The 10,408-nt window shown below is 39.7% G+C and overlaps 1 protein-coding gene across 1 annotated transcript in view; it reads left to right on the top strand.

Moving 5' to 3' along the window:
* CDC45 (cell division cycle 45) overlaps positions 1-6,402 on the top strand; it is a 170,498-nt gene extending 164,096 nt beyond the window's left edge. The window contains exon 19 of the mRNA XM_053701933.1: positions 6,188-6,402. The gene's annotated coding sequence lies outside the window, so the exon portion shown is untranslated. The remainder of the gene's footprint in view (positions 1-6,187) is intronic.
* The last annotated feature ends 4,006 nt before the right edge of the window (positions 6,403-10,408 follow it).

Genomic DNA, 10,408 nt, shown 5'->3' with positions numbered 1-10,408 from the left:
AGCAAGAGTTTATTTTTAAATGGTACCGGTGTGTACTATTTACTCTCAGGCAGGAGATAGATGAAGATTTCTGCCTAGAGGAGGATGATCTTAGCATTTGTAACTAAGGTCCACTGCTGTTCCCACAGAAGCTGAGGAGTACAGGAAAACTTCAGTGTTTGGAACGGTTTCTTGCTATACAGCAATGAGGTATGTTCAGTCATTTTTTCTGGAGAGACTGTGATAATTCAGAAAGGCTGACAGTATCCCCATGAGGGGAAGGGTACGCAGTAATCCTAGTCTTATAAGGGGCGCATTACTAGCTTGCATAAAGGGCTAAACTTATGGGACACTCAGTTTGAATGATATATAGCAAATGTTTGTGTGTTCTGGGAGTGCTGTTTATATTACTTGAAGGGACAACTGTATTGAGGGTACACTTGGCTTTTTGGGGTTTTTATAACCCACATGGCTGTAAAAACGCTTGGTAGATTTTTCTGAAGGCCTTAGTAACATCGAGTGAGATGGGCGGGGCCTATTTTCACGCCTCAGTTGCGCAGTTTTCTCTAGACAAGCAGCAAGCTACAACACCGGAGGGTCCTGGTGAACTTCTTGGGCCTAATTGAAGCTTTATCCCCACATTATCAATCCCTAAGGGCAGATAGGCGCCACAGCAGAGCTGTGGCAAGGTGCTGACGGGTTTTTACCGGTCTTTGGCACTTTGTCAATCCGGTTTTCATATTTGGGGGTTAATTGTTAAATTGCTTGTGGTGCAATCTTACTAAAGCTTAGTGAGTCTACTGCAAAAATTTTGGAAAATTTGAGGTAATTTTAAGCAGTTTTGCAGTTTGTGTATGCCTTTTTTTCTCTTAAAGGCACAGTACCGTTTTTGAAAATTGTTTTTTCATTAAAGTGTTTTCCAAGCTTGCTTGTCTCATTACTAGCCTGTTCAACATGTCTGACACTGAGGAAACTCATTGCTCAATTTGTTTAGAAGCCATTGTGGAACCCCCTCTTAGAATGTGTCCCACTTGTACTGATATGTCTATAAATTGCAAGCAGCATATTTTGACTTATAAGATTTTGGAACTGGATGATTCTCAGACAGAAGGAAATCAGGTTTTGCCATCTAGATCTCCCCAAGTGTCACAACCAGTAACGCCCGCACAAGTGACGTCAAGTACCTCTAGTGCGTCTAATTCTTTCACCTTGCAAGATCAGTTATGAATACTACCCTCACAGAGGTTTTATCTAAACTGCCTGGGTTGCAAGGGAAGCGCAGTAGCTCTGGGTTAAGAACGAATGCTTAGCCTTCTGGCGCTTTAGTAGCCGTATCCGATATACCCTCATAATGTTCAGAGGTAGGGATGAGGGATTTGCTCTCTGAGGGAGATATTTCTGATTCAGGAAAAATGTTCCCTCAGACAGATTCATATATGACGGCATTTAAATTTTAAGCTAGAACACCTCCCCTTATTGCTCAGGGAGGTTTTAGCGACTCTGGATGATGGTGACCCTATTGTAGTTCCAGAGAAATGGTGTAAAATGGACAAATATTTAGAGGTTCCTGTTTACACTGATGTTTTTCCGGTCCCTAAGAGGATTTCGGACATTGTTACTAAGGAGTGGGATAGACCAGGTATTCCGTTCGCTCCCCCTCCTGTTTTTAAGAAGATGTTTCCCATATCTGACACCATGCGGGACTCATGGTAGACGGTCCCTAAGGTGGATGGAGCTATTTCTACTCTGGCTAAGCGTACAACTATACCTATTGAGGACAGTTGTGCTTTCAAAGATCCTATGGATAAAAAATTAGAGGGTCTCCTAAAGAAAATTTTTGTTCATCAAGGTTTTCTTCTCCAGCCTATAGCGTGCATTGTTCCTGTAACCAATGCAGCCGTCTTTTGGTTTGAGGCTCTCGAAGAGGCTCTTCAGGTGGAGACCCCATTAGATGATATTCTGGACAGAATTAGGGCTCTTAAGCTAGATAATTCTTTCATTAGACGCCGCTTTTCATCTGGCTAAATTAGCGGCAAAGAATTCAGGTTTTGCCATTTTAGCGCGTAGAGCGTTATGGCTTAAGTCCTGGTCGGCTGATGTGTCATCAAAATCTAAGCTTTTGACCATCCCTTTAAAGGGTAAGACCCTATTCGGGCCTGAACTGAAAGAGATCATTTCAGATATCACTGGAGGGAAGGGTCATGCCCTCCCTCAGGATAAGTCAAATAAGACGAGGACCAAACAAAATAATTTTCATTCCTTTCGAAACTTCAAGGGTGGTCCTGCTTCCTCTTCCCCTGCTGCGAAGCAAGAGGGGAACTTTGCTCAATCCAGGCCAGTCTGGAGACCTAACCAGGCTTGGAACAAGGGTAAACAGTCCAAGAAGCCTGCTGCTGCCACCAAGACAGCATGAAGGGGTAGCCCCCAATCCGGGATCGGATCTAGTAGGGGGCAGACTCTCTCTCTTTGCTCAGGCCTGGGCAAGAGACGTTCAGGACTCCTGGGCTGTAGAAATTGTAACCCAGGGGTATCTTCTAGATTTCAAAGATTCTCCTCCAAGGGGGAGATTCCATCTTTCTCAATTGCCTGTAAACCAGACAAAAAGAGAGGCGTTCTTACGCTGTGTAGAAGACCTTTTTACCATGGGAGTGATCTGCCCAGTTCCGAAAGCAGAACAGGGGCAGGGGTTCTACTCCAATCTGTGGTTCCCAAAAAAGAGGGAACCTTCAGACCAATTCTAGATCTCAAGATCCTAAACCAATTCCTAAGAGTCCCATCCTTCACTATTTTACCAATGATCCAGGAGGGTCAATATATGACCACCGTGGACTTAAAGGATGCGTATCTACACATTCCTATCCACAAAGATCATCACCAATTCCTCAGGTTTGCCTTTCTGGACAAGCATTACCAGTTTGTGGCTCTTCCCTTCGGGTTGGCCACGGCGCCAAGAATCTTCACAAAGGTGCTAGGGTCCCTTCTGGCAGTCCTAAGGCCGCAGGGCATAGCAGTGGCACCTTATCTAGACGACATCCTAATTCAAGCGTCGACTTTCCAACTAGCCAAGTCTCACACGGACTTAGTGTTGGCCTTTCTAAGATCTCATGGGTGGAAGGTGAACGTAAAAAAAGTTCTCTTTCCCCTCTCACAAGAGTCGTCAGACTTTTCATCCGGGGGAGTGGGAACTCCATTAGGAGGTGTTTGCTCAACTGGTTCAGCTATGGGGCACACCAGAATTGGATCTGATTGCGTCTAGTCAGAACGCCAAACTTCCTTGTTACGGATCCAGGTCAAGGGATCCTCAGGCAGTACTGATAGATGCTCTAGCAGTACCCTGGTCGTTCAACCTGGCTTATGAGTTTCCACCTTTCCCTCTTCTTCCTCGTTTGATTGCCAGAGCTTTGGTGATTTTGATAGCACCTGCATGGCCACGCAGGACTTGGTATGCAGACCTGGTGGACATGTCATCTCTGCCACCATGGACTCTGCCACTGAGACAGGATCTTTTGATTCAAGGTCCATTCAAGCATCCAAATCTAATTTCTCTGCAACTGACTGCTTGGAGATTTAACGCTTGATTTTATCAAAGCGGGGTTTCTCTGAGTCAGTCATAGATTCCTTGATTCAGGCTTGAAAGCCTGTCACCAGGAAGATCTATCATAAGATATGACGTAAATATCTTTTTTGGAAGAATATGTGTAGGAATAGGGGCGTGGTGCACTTAAGGGATGTAGTTAATATTTAAGAGAAAGTTTTTATTAATTTTTTACTTAGTAAATATTGCTGGGTCTAGGTGGCTGTTTTTGAAAGTGTAGAGAGAAAAAAATTAAAACTTATTTTGTGAATACAAACAAGTGTGTAAAGTGTGTTTAAATCATATATATGTGATGTCTTTTATAATACTCTATTCTAATAATTGTGTATTTATGTGAAAAATAAAATAGGCAATTTTGTTTTTTTCACGTGTCTAGTTTTATTATATTATTTACAGTAACCTTATATAGGATGTTGTGTTCCTAGTCCATAAAAGTGCATTAATTGCGTGAATTAATTATATTTAGAATTGTAGTGAAAGCGATTATTAGTGCTGTCAATTTCCCAAAAAGATTGTATGAATGTTAAAAGGCTAATATTTTAAATAAAATATATCATAAAGACCTATGAAAAAACAATAATGAATCATAAACGACTTTACCTTTTGAAATTAAATCAGCAGAAAATTTATTTAAAACATGATAAAGATAAAAAATATTTGGTAATTACCACTGGATGTCAGAAATTTCTCTGGGACGTCTCCCAGATGTAATATGGGTATTTAAATGGCCATATGTAAAAACTCAATATGTGTCAATTTTCTACATAAAAAATTACTAAACACAAAACAATATTAAAAAATGTGTAAAAAATGTCCGTATTGAAAGGTCAAAAGAAAGATCCCAAATGTCTACTTTTATTATGTTATGAGGATTGGTAGGCTCAAGGTAAGTATTTGTATCCTTTGCTTTTTATACTTTGCTGGATACCGCTCTTGATGTTATATATGTATGCGGCACAAAAACAAAAAGTAACTTTATATGCCAAAAGTAAGGCCGGATTTTTTGCTTTTACACACACTCTTGCTGGGGTTTTTTCAAATATCTTTTTTGGTGCGAATCCAAAGGCTACTAATGGAGTAAGATCAGGATTCCTAGGATTTTGTCTTTTCTCCAAGAGGGATTGGAGAAAGGATTGTCCGCTAGTTCCATAAACGGACAGATATCTGCTTTGTCTATTCTGTTGCACAAGCGTCTGGCAGATGTCCCAGACGTTTGGGTTTTTTGTTATTCTTTAGTTAGAATTAAGCCTGTGTTTAAACCTGTTGCTCCGCCATGGAATCTAAATTTAGTTCTTAAAGTTCTTCAGGGGGTTCCGTTTGAACCCATGCATTCCATAGATATTAAGCTTCTATCTTGGAAAGTTCTGTTTCTAGTTGCTATCTCTTCAGCTCGAAGAGTTTCTGAACCATCTGCATTACAATGTGACTCGCATTATCTTGTTTTCCATGCTGATAAGGTGGTTTTGCGTACCAAACCTGGGTTCCTCCCTAAGGTTGTTACTAACAGGAATATCAATCAGGAAATTGTTGTTCCTTCTCTGTGTCCTAATCCTCCTCCTAAGAAGGAACGTCTGTTGCACAACTTGGACGTGGTTTGTGCTTTGAAGTTTTATTTGCAGGCAACCAAAGATTTTCGTCAGACATCTTCTTTGTTGTCTATTCTGAAAAGCGTAGGGGTCAAAAGGCTATGGCTACCTCTTTCTTTTTGGCTGAAAAGCATCATCAGTTTGGCTTATGAGACTGCTGGACAGCAGCCTCCTGAAAGAATTACAGCTCACTCTACTAGAGCGGTAGCTTCCACATGGGCTTTTAAAAATGATGCTTCTGTGGAACAGATTTGTAAGGCTGCGACTTGGTCTTCGCTTCATACCTTTTCCAAATGTTATAAATTTTATACTTTTGCTTCTTCGGAGGCTATTTTTGGGAGAGAGGTTTTGCAAACAGTGGTGCCTTCCGTTTAGGTTCCTGTCTTGTCCCTCCCTTTATCCGTGTCCTAAAGCTTTGGTATTGGTATCCCACAAGTAAGGATGAAACCGTGGACTTGGTACATCTTGCAAAAGAAAACAAAATGTGTGCTTACCTGATAAATTTCTTTCTTTTGCGATGTACCGAGTCACGGCCCGCCCTGTCTATTCAAGACAGATAGTATTTTTTATTGAAAACTTCAGTCACCTCTGCACCTTATAGTTTCTCCTTTTTCTTCCTTGGCCTTCGGTCGAATGACTGGGGGGGGGGAGTTGAGGGGGGAGCTATATAGACAGCTCTGCTGTGGGTGCTCTCTTTGCCACTTCCTGTTAGGAAGGATAATATCCCACAAGTAAGGATGAAACCGTGGACTCGGTACATCGCAAAAAGAAATTTATCGGGTAAGCATAAATTTTGTTTTTGTAAACAGTATTTTTGGGGGATTTTTGATGTTTGGGTAAAGTGAGTAATATCTGCTTTTGTGTATCTGTAATCCCCCTAATTTTGTTGTAAACAGAGTCTGTAGGTGTCTCTCTGTCTCTCTGTCTGTCTCTCGTTATTTGTTTTAGTGATATAGAGGCTTATTGCTTTGTGAAATAATTATAATGACCTACAGTATATGCTAAAGCATTTTTATTTTCCCTACAGTGATTTGTGACCAATATCCATCAGCTGGTTCGATTCTTCACTTCTAGCTTTCATTTGTAAATGCTCTTTTATTACTACTTTTTACCATGTTGTTTTTATGTGCTAATTAAATTATTGTGTAGCTATTAAAATATATCCATGTAATCTAAAATGTTTTATTCCTTGCTGTAATTATTGCATGAAATCTGAAAATGTAAATAAAAAAAATCTCTATACATTTTTTATGAGTTTTGAGGCAGTTTATGGGATGTTTGAATCCTTCTTTGTGTCTGCTGTTAAATTTACAAGAGCTTATAAAGATATGACTTACAAAATTGTTTTCAATTAGTTGAATTCTTCATGACTACATCTTAAAAACCTGTTACAACTGCACCAAATCCCATGTTCTCCAATCTGCTGAAACCCCTTAATTTATAAAAAAAATAGTGGCCCCATAGAAAGACCTGCAACGTACAAAAGCCACAATTTTTGAAAGAATTGAGTCCCCTTTTTCCTCAAATGAAAGTAGGAATGTCACTCTTTGATATACATAGTCCCTGTGCCCCTCTAGGTGGCAGGTTATTGCTACAGAAATGGAAATCACCTATTAGGTACTCTGAGCACTTTCAGTGTGTTGCAAAAATTGGTCAGGTTAACCCCCACTTTAAAGCCGGGTAGATCTGTACTGATAAGTGTGCTAAAATCAGTCAGAGAACCATAGGCATATATTTTTCTATGTATATTATGAACTTGGGGAAAATCTGTCTAAGGGGTGATGGGAGATACCAAACCTGGACTCTTTGCCCAATGTGATTAGAGGGATATGGTTGCACCATGTTGCTGGTATGTTGGCCCATTCCTGCATGCAGATCTCCTCTAGAGCAGTGATGTTTTGGGTCTGTAGCTGGGCAACACAGACTTTCAACTCCCTCCAAAGGTTTTCTATGGGGTTGAGATCTGGAGACTGGCTAAGGCCGCTCCAGGACCTTGAAATGCTTCTTTGAAGCCACTCCGTTGCCCGGGTGGTGTGTTTGGGATCATCGTCATGCTGAAAGACCTAGCCACGTTTCATCTTCAATGCCCTTGCTGATGGAAGGTTTGCACTCAAAATCTCACGATACATGCCCCCATTCATTCTTTCATGTACACGGATCAGTCATCCTGTTCCCTTTGCAGAGAAACAGCCCTAAAGCATGATGTTGCCACCCCATGCTTCACAGTAGGTATGGTGTTCTTTGGTTGCAACTCAGCATTCTCTCTCCTCCAAACACGACTCATCATAACATTTCTGTTTATAGTAATAAACTACTAAATACTATAAACAGAAATGTTATGAGTGTATGTTATCAATACATATCGTGTTATATGAATTGTTTCACTCCTAACTACTGATCTAATGCTGTAGCTTGAGCTTTACTTAAGAGTCTGCAATGATGGAGGTTGAATATGTACTTATGAGGGATTTTTGGGCCAGGGATCAAATGATAGTGGTCTAATGTTGTTATTTTATGAATGAATTATTTGCTGTTATAAGTCCATGGTAGTGTTTGTATACATTTACACTTTGTTACAAATGAACTTGATTGGCTATGAGAAGGCTGACAACCTTGTTTGGCCACCCCCCCATCAAATGTTACCAATGATCTTAATTACATGTTATATATAGCAAGTGTTTGTAAACCAATTTCTCTTGTTAAGTGTATTCAGTCCACGGGTCATCCATTACTTATGGGATATATTCCCTTCCCAACAGGAAGTTGCAAGAGGATCACCCAAAGCAGAGCTGCCATATAGCTCCTCCCCTCACATGTCATATCCAGTCATTCTCTTGCAACTCTCAACATAGATGGAGGTCGTGAGAGGAGAGTGGTGTTTTATACTTAATTATTTCTTCAATCAAAAGTTTGTTATTTTTAAATGGCACCGGAGTGTGCTGTTTTTTTCTCAGGCAGTATTTGGAAGAAGAATCTGCCTGTGTTTTCTATGATCTTAGCAGAAGTAACTAAGATCCACTGGCTGTTCTCGCACATTCTGAGGAGTGGGGTAACTTCAGAAAGGTAATAGCGTGCGGGGTCCCCTGCAAATAAGGTATGTGCAGTAAAATATTTTTTCCTAAGGAATGGAATTAACTAAGAAAATACTGCTGATACCGATATTATGTAAGTACAGCCTTAAATGCAGTGGAAGTGACTGGTATCAGGCTGATTAATGTATATACAGTAAAGTAATTTTCTAGGAATGGAATTTGACTAAGAAAATGCTGCTATTACTGAAGTAATGTAATAAGTCTTAAATGCAGTAGAAGGACTGGTATCAGGCTTATCAATAGAGATACATACTCTTTAAAAAATAAAAGAAAAAGATGTTTAAAACGGTTGTTGGCATGTTTAATCGTTTTTGTGAGGTACTTTGGTGATAACATTTATTGGGGCATGAATTTTCCACATGGCTGACTTATATTTCTTTCATGTAATTAGCAAGAGTCCATGAGCTAGTGACGTATGGGATATACATTCCTACCAGGAGGGGCAAAGTTTCCCAAACCTTAAAATGCCTATAAATACACCCCTCACCACACCCACAATTCAGTTTTACAAACTTTGCCTCCTATGGAGGTGGTGAAGTAAGTTTGTGCTAGATTCTACGTTGATATGCGCTCCGCAGCAAGTTGGGGCCTGGTTTTCCTCTCAGCGTGCAGTGAATGTCAGAGGGATGTGAGGAGAGTATTGCCTATTTGAATTCAATGATCTCCTTCTACGGGGTCTATTTCATAGGTTCTCTGTTATCGGTCGTGGAGATTCATCTCTTACCTCCCTTTTCAGATCGACGATATACTCTTATATATATATATATATACCATTACCTCTGCTGATTTTCGTTTCAGTACTGGTTTGGCTTTCTACAACATGTAGATGAGTGTCCTGGGGTAAGTAAGTCTTATTTTCTGTGACACTCTAAGCTATGGTTGGGCACTTTTTTATAAAGTTCTAAATATATGTATTCAAACATTTATTTGCCTTGACTCAGGATGTTCAACATTCCTTATTTCAGACAGTCAGTTTCATATTTGGGATAATGCATTTGAACCAATCATTTTTTCTTACCTTAAAAAATTTGACTTTTTCCCTGTGGGCTGTTAGGCTCGCGGGGGCTGAAAATGCTTCATTTTATTGCGTCATTCTTGGCGCGGACTTTTTTGGCGCAAAAAATCTTTTCTGTTTCCGGCGTCATACGTGTCGCCGGAAGTTGCGTCATTTTTTTGACGTTCTTTTGCGCCAAAAATGTCGGCGTTCCGGATGTGGCGTCATTTTTGGCGCCAAAAGTATTTAGGCGCCAAATAATGTGGGCGGCTTATTTGGCGCTAAAAAAATATGGGCGTCGCTTTTGTCTCCACATTATTTAAGTCTCATTATTTATTGCTTCTGGTTGCTAGAAGCTTGTTCACTGGCATTTTTTTCCCATTCCTGAAACTGTCATTTAAGGAATTTGATCAATTTTGCTTTATATGTTGTTTTTTTCTTTTACATATTGCAAGATGTTCCACGTTGCAACTGAGTCAGAAGATACTTCAGGAAAATTACTGCCCGGTGCTGGAGCTACCAAGCTAAGTGTATCTGTTATAAATTTTTGGTATCTGTTTCTCCAGCTGTTGTTTGTATTGCATGTCATGACAAACTTATTAATGCAGATAAAATTTCCTTTAGTACTGTTACATTACCTGTTGCTGTTCCGTCAACATTTAATTTTCAGAGTGTTCCTGATAACATAAGAGATTTTATTTTTTAAATCCATTAAGAAGGCTATGTCTGTTATTTCTCCTTCTAGTTTACATAAAAGTCTTTTAAAACTTCTCTTTTTTCAGATGAATTTTTAAATGAACATCATCATTCTGATACTGATAATGGTTCTTCTGGTTCAGAGGTTTCTGTCTCAGAGGTTGATGCTGATAAATCTTTGTATTTGTTCAAGATGGAATTTATTCGTTCTTTATTTTAAGAAGTGTTAATTGCATTAGAAATAGAAGATTCTGGTCCTCTTGATACTAAATCTAAACGTTTAAATAAGGTTTTTAAATCTCCTGTAGTTATTCCAGAAGTGTTTAATCTCCCTGATGCTATTTCTGAAGTAATTTCCAGGGAATGGAATAATTTGGGTAATTCTTTTACTCCTTCTAAACGTTTAAGCAATTATATCCTGTGCCATCTGACAGATTAGAGTTTTTTTGGGACAAAATCCCTAAGG

This window comes from Bombina bombina, chromosome 2 (assembly GCF_027579735.1).
Source record: "Bombina bombina isolate aBomBom1 chromosome 2, aBomBom1.pri, whole genome shotgun sequence".
In the NCBI taxonomy this organism is placed as follows: domain Eukaryota; kingdom Metazoa; phylum Chordata; class Amphibia; order Anura; family Bombinatoridae; genus Bombina; species Bombina bombina.
This window is presented reverse-complemented; position numbering and strand designations above follow the sequence as displayed.